Source organism: Polypterus senegalus, chromosome 10 (assembly GCF_016835505.1).
Source record: "Polypterus senegalus isolate Bchr_013 chromosome 10, ASM1683550v1, whole genome shotgun sequence".
In the NCBI taxonomy this organism is placed as follows: domain Eukaryota; kingdom Metazoa; phylum Chordata; class Cladistia; order Polypteriformes; family Polypteridae; genus Polypterus; species Polypterus senegalus.
Window position 1 is genome coordinate 132,580,371 of NC_053163.1, and position 13,400 is coordinate 132,593,770.

Sequence of the window (13,400 nt, forward strand, 5' to 3'; positions counted from 1 at the left end):
TGAATGCATGGACCCATCCTGCCTCGTATCAACGGTTCATTGTGGTGGTGGTGGTGGTGGTGTTATAATGGTGTGGGGGATATTTTCTTGGCACACATTGGTCCTCTTAGTACCAACTGAGCATCGTTAAAATGCCACAGCCTACCAGAATATTGTTGCTGACCATGTACATCCCTTTATGACCACACTGTACCCATCTTCTGATGGCTACTTCCAGAAGGATAGTGCGCCAAGTCATAAAGCTCAAATCATCTCAGACTATCTTGAACATGACAATGAGCTCACTGTATTCAAATGGCCTCCACAATCACCAGATCCCAATCCAACAAAGCACCTTTGGGATGTGGTGGGATGGGACATTCGCATCATGGATGTGCAGCCAACAAATCTGCAGCAATTGAGTGATGCTATCATGTCAAGCAGGCAGTGTGGCGTGGGGTTTAAGGCTTTGGACTTCAAACACCGAGGTTGTGATTTTAAATCCCACTACTGACACTGTGTGACCCTGAGCGAGTCACCTGACCTGTCTGTGCTCCAACTGGAAAAACAAAATAAATGTAACCAATTGTATCATAAATGTTGTAAGTCACCTTGGATAAAAGAGTCAGCCAAATAAGTGTTCGATATGGACCAAATCCCTGCAGAATGTTTTCAGCATCTTGTTGAATCTATGCTGAGAAGAATTACAGCATTCCTGAAGACAAAAGGGGATCCAACCCCGTACTAGCAAGGTGTACCCAAAAGAGTGTCTGGTGGATGTATATAAATTGTTGAGATTTGTCTGCCCATCATCTAAACACTTGCAAACCACTGGACTTTGAACTTTGGTCTTAGTCTTAATAAACAGCTTATGCCATGATACGTGCTCCTTTAACAAAACCTTGGAGGGGTGGGCTACCCTGGCAATTTAACAGGCCTTGGGTCCTCCTAGGAGAAGAGCAGACATGTGCCATGGCTCCCAGGAAAAGGACAGCAGCGACATGTGCTGAGAGTGAAGCACACTGCCCAGGCTAATCAGATGCACATCATCAATGCAATGAAGCACAATGCAGGTGCGACAAATTCAGACGTCACTCTGTGATAATAGTAGACTGGTCATTTTCATTTCAACCAAAAGTCCTAAATTCTGACGACATCCACAAAAAAGAAATACGATCCACAAGCTGACTTTAGCGTCAATCCAAAAACAGGAGCCGTTTCACTGACAAACAATGAGATGGCAGGACCGAAGCAAGAGGTCAGCCTGAACACAGAGCCAATGAGAAGCTCATTAACACTGTGGTCCATCATCTTGTCAGGCAGCTTTCATGGCATAAAGAGCATGGCATGAATTTAGAGCACCTTGCAGAAGACCTCTGTGATATTAAGCAAAAAAAAAAGAAGCACTTGAACCCCCTTTCTTTGAGGACTTGAGTTCCAAGTGTTTAAAAGTGTCATAATACAAATCAAATTGTTTTACTTTTGTTCTTCACGGTGGAGACCTCTCATCTTTTCTTTGTCTGTAAGAAGGGGCAGACATTGCAACACATCAGGGCATAATATTAATTTAAATATAATGACATTTGTGTTGTTAGGAAGTAAAAAATTATTTTTAAAGAGGTAGAGGATCAACATAAATGAAAGAGAAGAATGCATTTTTTGGGCTTCCTTCCATTATCCAACCTGCATATTCAGTTTTGGACCAAGAAGAACCAGAGCCTGTCCTAGCAGTACTGGGCACAAGGCAGGGACCAGCCCTGGGCACCTCCACACACACATCAATGGTCACTCATACTGAGCTCAGATGGACCTAACAAGCATGACTTTACTAATAAAGAGATTAAACCGGAAACAGAATAGGAGAAGGGAAGGATTTCAACACTGAGTTCCACTTAGGTTTGCATTTATCTTTCAGGAGGAATAACAGTCAGTCACTTAGGAAGAGGTGTTGCACACACAAGTGGTGAGCTCCATAGTGCATTAGCAGATGCACACCACTACAGAGGTAGCAGTGCGGTGTTCTGGAGGTGGACGACTGTGTAAGGGGCGGACTGGCTGACCTTGTACAGTATGTGCAATCGTGTGGTGCATTTCAACGGCGGTAGCATGCATGAGATTTTGATAAGATCTGAGGATAAAAAGCGGCAGCCTTCTGGTCAGTACAGCAGTGCGATAATGATCTATACGTGAGGAATTTTAAAATAGGACAATAGCACGGGTTTATTAATATGTCCCAGTGCATAGTGTGATTGCTGTTACTCAAGTTTGAGGCCTGTTAGAGTATTTTGGAAACACATAAGTCTCACACCAGCCATTTATTTGAGTGAGTTATTTAGACCAAAGTCTACCTCAACAGCATAAAGCGACTACCATCCATTTGTTGTTGGTGGTGGGGGTTAGTTGTCGTACTGATAAGTGGTCACCTCACATGCTGATCACAAATAGACAGTGCAATGCCCTGTTGGAGGCAGTCAGCTCATCTTAGAACTAAAGAAGCATTTATTTATTTTAGGTTCTGCTTTAATTCTTCAAGGGGCCTAAAATGATAGGTGGCTAGGTGTTGGCAAATTCAGCTCACATTCAGGGACGAGAAGAAAGAGGCCCAGCATCACAAGGGGCACCTCAAGCAAGCAGAGATCAAACATGCAGCTCATTCCTATGAAAAAGCAACTGGACAGAGCTCTCAAATTAAACAGGGCACTTCTGAAAGTTTCTAGATGGCAGCTTCTGGGCGATTCAATTAGGAGTCAACTATTTCATTCACGTTAAATTGTAGGATCTCACTGACCTGACACTTGTGACTCATGAACTGAAGCAGGTCGATTGTGGGAGACTGAGCCAATGTGGCTTTCTTACCAACAGCTTCTTAAAATAGCAAGAAGTAAGACTTCCTGTAATTCATGCGATTTTTGTGCAAACGTTCCAGGCCTCTATCTTTTTACTGCAACTTAAGAGGCAGTATTCTGGAAATAATTACCATCTGATGTATTTTGAAATATTAATGCAGCTTATTCTCTTCTTGAATTGACATAAAGGGAAAATGCTAAAATACAGAACTTTGACAAATCTGTGACTGTCAGCTTATCCCTTGACCGCCCAAAGCCACAGGACCTGTAATGCATAGTCAGATATAGACTTTAAATGATGCCTTGGGCCACATTGTCTCTCTTTCGACCTCATCCAATCTCCCACTTTTGCCACCTGGAATCACATGGCTTCTTCTTATCTCATCTCTGAATCAAACAGCCTTTGCAATAGTAATGAGTAAAAGGTTTTGAAAAATTGCCCCTAAAATTTGTTTTGCATGAGATATAACATGTTAAATGTACTAAAATGAGTGTGTAAAAAGCAAAGGATATTGCGTCTTAGGTCTTATTCCATGGCTAATACTGATGTCTCCTTCCTCGGCCACCCTCCAAAGATGGTGCTCCCTCTTCCATTATCCACGGCTCCTGTCACACATCTCCAAGAGCTCTCATCTCCCTCATGCGCTGCCTCCCCACACATTTCACGCAGCTCACACTGCTCATTTTGTATCAGAGGTAACTCCATCTGTGCTTGCTTTCCTCAACTCCGTAAGCTGATCAAAGCCAGGTTGGAGACTCACTGCTGGCCACACACAGGGAACAATTCCTACCAAAGTGATTGCATGTGAATAATCTCTGGTGAAGCCCACCTTTCCACACTTTGCACCAGACAAAATTTTCTCCTGCATTTGTACACGGAGAAGAACATTGTGGGTGAGAAGAAAATGTATGCAGTAACAGTGCTGAAAATGAAATATATATATATATATATATATATATATATATATATATATATATATATATATATATATATATATATATATATATATATTTTTTGCAAAGCAAAATGTTTCTCTGTGAATTTAATTTGCAGAAATTATTTTGTTCATCACCACTCTGCACCAGATCAGAGACTGATTGTGATTGGGATCTTGAATCCCCTTACCACTTCTCTGTTAGTGCCCAATGTAGCCTTCAATCACATGTCGTCTCCTTCGTGTGTACCCACTGACACCCAGTGGGCTCTTGAGTCCTGTGACATCTTCTGCAAAGGTAGATTGTCACTTGACTCCTCTTCCAAGCTCATCTTTTGACCCCCAGTGTGCCTTCTAGTCGCACAACCTGTCATCCAAGGTCAGGCACATACAGTCTTCCCTTAAGGGAAATGGCCTCTCCTTTCTCAGACCCTTGAACTAAATGACCACTTCTATAAGGCATCTAAGTGACTCTTAATTAATCACTAAATTAAATGACCTCTTCTTTCAGGTAAAACAATGACCTTAGACATGAATCTGAGTCACATGCTGTTGGCCCCTAGATTACTTCTTAGTCATGAAGCATCTTTACAAAATCATCTGTTGAAAACCGCTGGGATCACAAGTCATACGGACTATCCTTTAAGGTCATCTGTTACCGTTCATCCATGATCACCCATTATCTCCCAGTATATCCTTTAATCACAGGGCTGTGCAGTAAAATAATCTTTGCTTCCAAGTGAGACATTCATTTTGATTATATTCTTGAACCACATTACTTCCTCTTCTTATCGTCACTGCCAATGTCCAGTGTGGCTCTGATTTACATAGACAGAGAATAGACTCTCTGTTTGGGTCAAGCACTATCTGTCAATTTGCCCTAGAATCAAGTGACCGCCTGAGAATCAAATGACTGCCTGAGAATCAAAATGAGATCCTGAGGCAAGTGACACCTTCATCAAAGTCAGTCACTGACCATTATAGCACCCTTGTGGAACATGACCACCTATCCTGGTCCAAGCACACACCCATAGCCAGTGCATCTCGAATTCACACTGTCACTTCTCTGATGTCAAACATTGACCTCTAGCATTATCTGAATTCATGTGATTTCTTCTACCAGCTTATCTAAAGGCCCACAACCAGTCTGTTCTGACATCACACAGCCTATCATCCAAAACATGACACTGATCCACATCCTTTGTGTTTTCCTGATCCACATGGCTTCTTCTCCGTGGTCAGAGGTTGACTTTCTGTCTCTTCCTGAATCATGCAGCACGTTTCCTAAACCTAATCTGCCCAATGGTGTTTTCTACTACGCACTACAGTGCCTATAAAAAGTTTCCACCTATTGGGGTTTCTCACATTTTATTGTTATACAACATTGAATCAGTGTGGATTTAATCAGTATTTTTTGACATTGATCAACAAAAAAAAGTCTCTTTAATGTCAAAGTCAAAAAGATCTCCACAATCTAAATTAATTATAAATATAAAATATTTGATTGCATAATAATAAAATAGTTCTTTACATTGTCACAGATTTCTGGGGTTCTTACCTGGCCGGGATGCCTGGAGGGACCGGATAGAGACATTAAAAGCTTCCGGGTCAGGAGGACACAACCGCCCTGGAGCAGGAGAGGACCACGGGAGAGGAGGAGAGACATTTCAACTCGTTGGGACCCGTGGCCACTACCAGGGGGCGCCTTAAGCCTCCTAGAACCCGGGAGAACTTTACTTCCGCCACACTTGACAAGATGGTGGAGGAACCTGCCAGGGACGCCCGGAGTGCTTCCGGGGCAAAGGGCAGCACTTCTGCCACACCAGGAAGTGCTGCCAGAAGTTTGTTTCCAGCCACCTGGAATGCATCCGGGTAGGAATAAAAGTGCCCGCCTCCTAACAGTCGGGGAGCTAGAGTCGGGAGAGGGAGCAGGACGAAGCTCCCAGGAGGAGATTGGAGGCCAAGGACAGAGTTTATTGAAGAGAATAGTGGTGATTATTGCTGTGTGCATTGTGTGGTGTTTTTGGACTGTGTTTATTGATGAAAAATAAACGTGTGACTTTTATAAAGATGTGGTGTCCGACTGGTGATGTCTGGGCAAGTCTCACAACATTCATAAAACGCTTTTCTCACTACTCAAAGTGCTCTCCATGCAGGGAGGACCCAGGAAGCAAACCCACAATCTCCTTACTGCAAAGCATGGATAAGTATTCAGCTCCTTCATATTTAGTAGATGCACCTTTGGCAGCCATGCCAGCACTGAGTTGGTGTGCTCAGGCCTCTAGGCCAAGCGTGGTATTTAATCGGATGGCCGTAAAGCTCAACTTTGATCTTATCAGCTCATAGAATCTTCTTCCAACTGACTTCAGAGTCTACTGTGTGCTTTCTGTCAAGGTGTCATACGCGTTTTGTTTTTTGGTTTCTCTTTGCCAACCTCCCTTAAAGCTGCAACTGCTTAAGTACCTGGGCAACATTTGTAGTCTTCACAGTCTTTCCAATCTCATCCACTGTAGTTTGTAACTCCTGTGACCTGTAAGGGGTGCCACTGAGCCCCCAAGGCTCAAACACACCAACACCAATACAAGTCCCGGATTCCAATACAGATTTTATTATTAAACAGATACCTCTTACAGGTTTCTCCTAATGGTTGCACAAGCACAATTACATACACTATTCTTCTTCCTTCTGTCTTTCTTTCCTCTCCTCCAGGTGAGCTTCGCCCTCTGCCTTCCAACTCTGACTCTGAGGGGAGGCCTCAGAGCCCTTTTATGGCAGGCCAGAGAGTACTTCCGGTGTTACAGCAGGGATGTAAAGAAGGAAAGGCCTGTCCTTGCAGCTCCCCCTGGTGGCATCCATGGAACCCAACAGGGCTGTCTAATGGGACTGCAATTCCCAGCCAGCCCCAGCGGGTATCCATGCATGCACTATAACCCAGACTGTCACCTGTTGTATCAGGGGAGGAAAGGGTATATATGAGTGGTCTCCCCTGTCCTTCTGTTAAACTGGCCTCCCAGAGAGGTAAGGAATCCTTGAACCATCCCGGCTGGGTTGCCAGTCCATGCTTGGTGTCCACAGTACTCCTTCAGAGTTATTACAGCCTCTTGGTGACCTCCCTCACTAGTTGTCTTCCTCATGACCCCTCATTGTTTTGTGGATGGCCTGCTTTAGGCTGTGCCAGTCTCTCCCCATTTCTGAATGGCTAATTTAACTGGACTCCAAGATATATTCATGGACTTGGATACATTCTTGTCACCATCTCCCTGTCTTGTGCTTTTCAATCACCGTTTTGTGGAGTTGTCTGAAGTGTTCTTTTGTCTTCATTGTGTAGGTCTGGTAACCTGGATGACGCCTCACAAGTTGGACCTTCTAGATGAAGGAACATTTTATACTGCAATCATCTGAAATAGGCAGGTGATCTCCACTGAGCTGATTATGGGGCTTCAGAAGCCATCTGGCTGCACCAGTGAGGATTTAGGTGTATCGTATTAAAGGGACAGCATACTTGCATGATCAACTATTTCGTGTTTTATAATTAAGTTTGTAAAATAAAAATAAGGAAGTGAATACTTTTGATAGGTGCTGAAAATGCTGTCAGGATAGGCTTCATCTGCCCTCAATCCTGAACTGGGTTAAGTGGGCTCATTGAAGACTGGCACAACATGAACAGATGGTAAATGCACTACGTCTTTTCTGTCTCTCATCAGTATTACGAAGTCACCTTTATTCTGAATCTCAACCATTATTAATTAAGTCATTACATTTATATAGCACTTTTACTCAAAGCGCTTAGACAGAGGGAGACCACTTCAGTCACTGACAATGTGTAGCACCCACCTAGATGATGTGGCAGCAGCCATCATTGCACCAGTACGATCACCACATATTAGCTATAAGATGGTAAAGGGGTGACAGAGAGAGAGACAGCCAATTAGAGGCAGGGGACGATTAGGGGGCCAGAATGGACGGGGCTGTGATAGGCAGTTTAGCCAGAACATCGAGAAAAATCCTACTCTTTTCAAATGATGCCCAGGGATATTTAATGACCACAAAGAATCAGGACCTCAGTTTTATGTCTCATCTGAAGGACAGTGCCATTTTTACAACACAGTATCCCAGTTACTGCACTGGGGAACTGGGATCCACACATGGACTTCAGGGTAAGCGTCCCCTGCTGGCCTCACCAACACCTCTTCCAGCAGCAAGCCAAGCTTTTTCCTAAGTGGTCTCCCATCCAAGTGCTGGCCAGTTCTGAATATGATTAGCTTGAAGTGGATGACCTGTTCTGAAGTGCATGTGGGATGGTGGCTGGCTATTATTATTCACTCTCATTTGTATTCCACCTTCTGTGCACACACATCCTTCTCTTCCATGGTTTCAGTGTGTCATTTTCTTGCATGAGACAATGAAACACGAATGGAGAACATGCATAGACTCCAACAAAAGGGGAATCAAAGCCTAGACACTAGCAAGTAAAGTGGCAATGCCAGCTGCAGTGCCATCATTTTTCGCTGCTAGATTAATATTTACCGCATTACTTACAAACAGTGGACAGAAAAAAAACTTTTGCCATGTAGGGTAGGAGTAAAAGTGCAGGGCACATGATAAACTGATTTGAATACAGAGACATTGAAATAAAAGGACTTGGATGGGAGTGAAAGATTTTAATGACACAAAGGAGCAATTGATAAAACTGAGGCAGAGGGCAAATCCAAAACACAGAAGGGGGAGATGTCTGTCCTGTGTCATGGAGTATGGGGGAGAGAGCGGAGAACATGACCATCACATGAGCTGACCTCCAAGGTCAGACACTGAATTCCTTTGTTGTCACGACTCAGTCACTGACCCTCCAGTGTGCCCCTGACCTACGTGACCTTCTCCTCCCAAGTCAGACATCACTTTTGTATGAGACCCTGTCTGCACATCTCCTTCTGGTGCTACCTCATTTTTATACACGTTTTCACTTAATAAAATGTTTATATCTCCATGCAGCCTTATCCAGTGCCTTTAATGTTGAATTAATGGCCTGTCCTAATCCATAAGTTTTCCAATATTTGTCTGAGAACCTCTCAGTTTACTCAATGTCACCACGGCTCATTAGTGACGCATGTTGCTTCTATTAAGGAGATTTGAAAAGGGTGGATGTTAGCAGAAGCAGAATGCATGGAGCTATTGGGTGTGCCATTCGCTGGGGCCAACTTTAAAATATGTGGGGGCCGAGAAAGAATGGAATTTCTCTTTGTCCTGGAGATTCTAGATAAGAAATGGATGTGACTCTGGGCTCATGAGAAAGCTCCTGGTGACGATTTTTTACCAAGCATTGGAGACGTTTTCAAAAAGCGGAGGGAACGTTTCCCTTTGTTTATGGAGTAAATCCAAAGCTCCACCTTAATGGCTCACTTCTGCAGTGCAATTACACAGTGGATTCTACTACTCAGGAATGTCATTCGCTTCAAATATATAAAATTATATATAAATATATCAATGGGAGTTAAAAGTTATGCTCCAAACTTTACACAAGGGCTCAAGACCATTTGTTTTTAGTACTTTCTCCCTGAAATCTGCCATTCTTGTGTCATTGACACACACACATTCTGTGCAGCCACTGGTGAATTTGGGATATGTTGTCTTGTAAAAATGTGTCAGACCTCTGAGCTTAGCAAATTTGCAACAGGCGACCTACGCAAACGACCTCATGGCTACAGAAGAGCAGGTCAGATACACTGCCTGTGTGTAGACTTTGCACATCCCCACCTCGTCTGCATGGGTTTTCACCCCAGAGATGTTCCATCTAAACTCCAGAAGGGACACAAGTGTAACATCTTGTTCAGGTTTGCTTCCTACTTGGCACCTGATGCAGTTGGAATAGACAACAGCCTATATGATGATGAATTAAATGGTGCATACAGAAAATGAATTAATTACATTTATATAACACTGTTCTAACTACCTGAAGCTCTTTACATAGACAGAGGGGAGCCGCTTCATCCACCACCAATGTGCAGCATCCACCTGGATGATGCAACGGCAGCCATTTTTGTGCAAATATGCACACCTTACATTAGGGGGCAAAGGGATGAAACCAGTCAGTGAATGATAGAGGATGATTAAGGGGTCAGAATGAACAGGCTGAGGTGGGCAGTTTAGCCAAGACATTGGAAAAAGGTGCCCAGGTATCTTTTATGTCCAGAGAGAGTCAGGACGTTGGTTTTACTTCTCATCTGAAGGATGGAGCCCATTTTTACAGCACATTGTGCCCGTCGCTGCTCTTTGGCAGTGGGATCAACACACAGACCACAGGGTGTGCACTCCGTGATGGCCTCTCTAACATCTCTTTCAAGCTTTTCCGAGGTGGTCTCCCATCTGAACATGTTTCGTGTCAGGTTGATAAATGGAAAATGGATACCTGTATTTGCTGTTAAGGGTGGCACAGTGGTAATACTGCTGCCTCACAATAAGAAGACCAGAGTTCACACTCTAGGACCTCCCTCTGTGCAGTTTGCATGTTCTCCCCATATCTGTGCTCCAGTTTCCTACCCACAGTCCAGCAACATGCAGGTCAGGAGGATTGGCAATGCTAAATTGGCCTGTGTGTGTGGTGTGAGTGTGTTCTCCTGTGATGGAATAATGCCCATTCCCAGGGGATTGTTGCTACGTTGCTCCCTGTGCTTGCCAGGTTTGGCTCCGGCACCCACGACCCTATTCAGAATTGAGTGGGCTTTGAAAATGGTATAAAATGTATTGTATTTTATGGACACACTATTCAGAAATACGGGGTGGTGGCTCTGCGGCTAGGGAGTTGCACTGGTAATCGGAAGGTGGTTGCCAGTTCGAATCCCATAAATGCCAAAAGGGAATCTGCTCTTTTGGGCCCTAGAACAAGGCCCTTAACCTAAAATTGCTCTGTCCTGGGTATGACATTAATCTGCATCCATCCCTGCATGTAGTGCCCTCCAACCTGCAGGGAAAAACTTGAGGGGTGATGACAGAATTGGCACTCCAGCCACCATAAAAATTGGTTCCATTCCATCTGAACTAGTGTGGTGCTGAGGTGTCACCTGTTGCATAGCTACACTCGGGTGCAGCTTAAGCACAATCAGGCAAACACAGACAGCGCCTATTTGATTTGACGTTATTTTTTACGAATACAAATACATTACAAAAAATTCGTAAGAAATAACTATTTGTAAAAATCCACTATATGTGCATATCCGAATACCGAATATTCAGATTCAGCTCCACCCCTACACTACAGGGTAAGGCAACAAGTTTAATGTGGACCTAAACCAGATCCAGAATGTCACATCAAACTGAACGAGCTTACGTTCAAGCTCTTCACTTGCAAATACGTTACGTTAAGTTCGCCGTTCTTAGAAAAATGAGCTTTTTCAATTAACGTGCTCTTTTGAACTAGTTCATGCACAATTCACTGAAAAAGATCATCCGCTTTTGAGGTCATCTGCTCAGTTACTCCTTGCAGTTCCTAGATCACGGCTAAAGTTTAAAGGTGACAGGGCTTTTCAGTTATTGCTTTAAGACTTTTGAATGATCTGCCACTCCATATCAGATCTTTTCCTTCAACTGAATATTTAAGACTCGGTTAAAGTCCCACCTTTTAATGGTGGGTGAGGTCATCGGGAGAGGGACGATAAATATTAAATTGCTTTAATCAATTGTTCTACAAAGTTTATTGCTTTATAGTAGTCTTATGTGTTACTTTGTACAGCACTTTGGTACAACTTCTGTTGTTTTTAAATGTGTGTTTATAAATAAATCCGATTCATAGATAGATAGATAGATAGATAGATAGATAGATAGATAGATAGATACACTATATATAGATAGATAGATAGATAGATAGATAGATAGATAGATAGATAGATAGATAGATAGATAGATAGATAGATAGATAGATAGATAGATAGATAGATAGATAGATAGACATACACAGTGCACATGTTTTCGTAACTTGATTAATTCAGAATAGATGTGCAGCAGAATGGTCGCACAAACAGAAGGGGAAGGAGACGGGACATCAGTTCATTAGTTAATGGACAGCATTAAAATTGATGTAAGGGAGAACGTGCAAACTCAACACAGGAGGCAGAGTAACAGTATAATAAGTGTTCTATCTTTTTAAATTGTCTTCTTCATTACTCATTCTGGGATTTGTTCAGTGCACAGTGTGTGTGCATTTGCATTTATTTCTCTCTCTATTTATGTATTTATTTATTTAAAGAGCTTTTGTAAGAAGCCAAATTTCTCCCTGGGGACAAATAAAGTTCTGTCTATTCTAATGGGAAGTAATCTAAAATGGGATGACGTTGTGGCACAGGGATGACCACGGCTATTCACCGATACAATGAGCTGGACTTTGACTCATGTGTCCGGTCTTTTTTTTATGATATATGGCACAAAATGTTGCAGGCTACTGCTGCTGCTGCTACTACTACTTGTGTAACGTTTAACAGATCAAAGAAGGCACAATTGACAAGTGGAAAGAAAGTCTGTTTCTTTATAACTGAGTTGGACGACACATGCCCCTTGAAACGTGTCTTACGAAGTAAAGTGCTCTTTTAAATGGAGATTAAAGTGTCGCTATACACTCAGTGAGCAAACTGGGGGGAACACCTGCTTATCCGTGCAATCATCTAATCAGCCAATCACATGGTAGCAGGGTGATACATTAAATCATGCAGATAGAGGTCAGGAGCTTCAGTTCATGTTCACATCAAACAGCAGAGTGGGGATAAAATCTGATCTGAGTGCTTTCAACCATGACATGATTGTTGGTGCCAGACGGGCTGGTATGAGAATTTCTGCGACTGCTGATCTCCTGGGATTTTCACACACAACAGTCTCCTCTGTTTACTGAAAATGATGAGAAAAAATGAAAACATCCAGTGAGTGGCAGTGCTGCAGACAGAAAGGCCTTATTGATAAGTGGCGTCACAGAAGAAAGGCCAAGTCAGATAACCACTTGATAGAACTATGATCAGCACAAAAGCATCTCACAAGGCACAACACCTCAAGGCATGCAGATGGGCTACCACGTTGGGTTCCTCTCCTGTCTGCCAATAACAAAAAGCTGAGGCTGCAGTGGACACAGACTCACCAAAACTGGACAGTTGAAGACTGTAAACATGTACCCTGGTGTGATGAATCTTAATATCCACTGAGGCACACAGATGCCAGAGTCAGATTTTGGTGGTAACATCATGAATCCATGCACAAAACCTGCTTTGTGTTAACAGTCCAAGCTAGTGCCGGTGCTGTAACTGTGTGGGGAATGTTTTCTCGGCACACTTTTGGCCCATTAATACCAACCAATCATCAGTTGAATGCCACGGCTTATTTGGGTATCGTAGCTGACCAAGTACATAATTCCTTAATTGCCTCAAGTTACTCATCTTCTAATAGCTGCTTCCAATATGATAATGCACCATGTCACAAAGCACCTGTCGGCACTAACTGCTTTCAAGAACAGGATAATGAGTTCAGTGCTCTTCCCAGTCACCAGACCTGAATCCAATAAAACACCTCTGGGATGTAGTAGAACTGGGGGATTCACAGCAACAAATGAGCAGCTGACAAACCTGCAGAAACTGTGTGATACAATCATGTCAATATGGACCAGAATCTC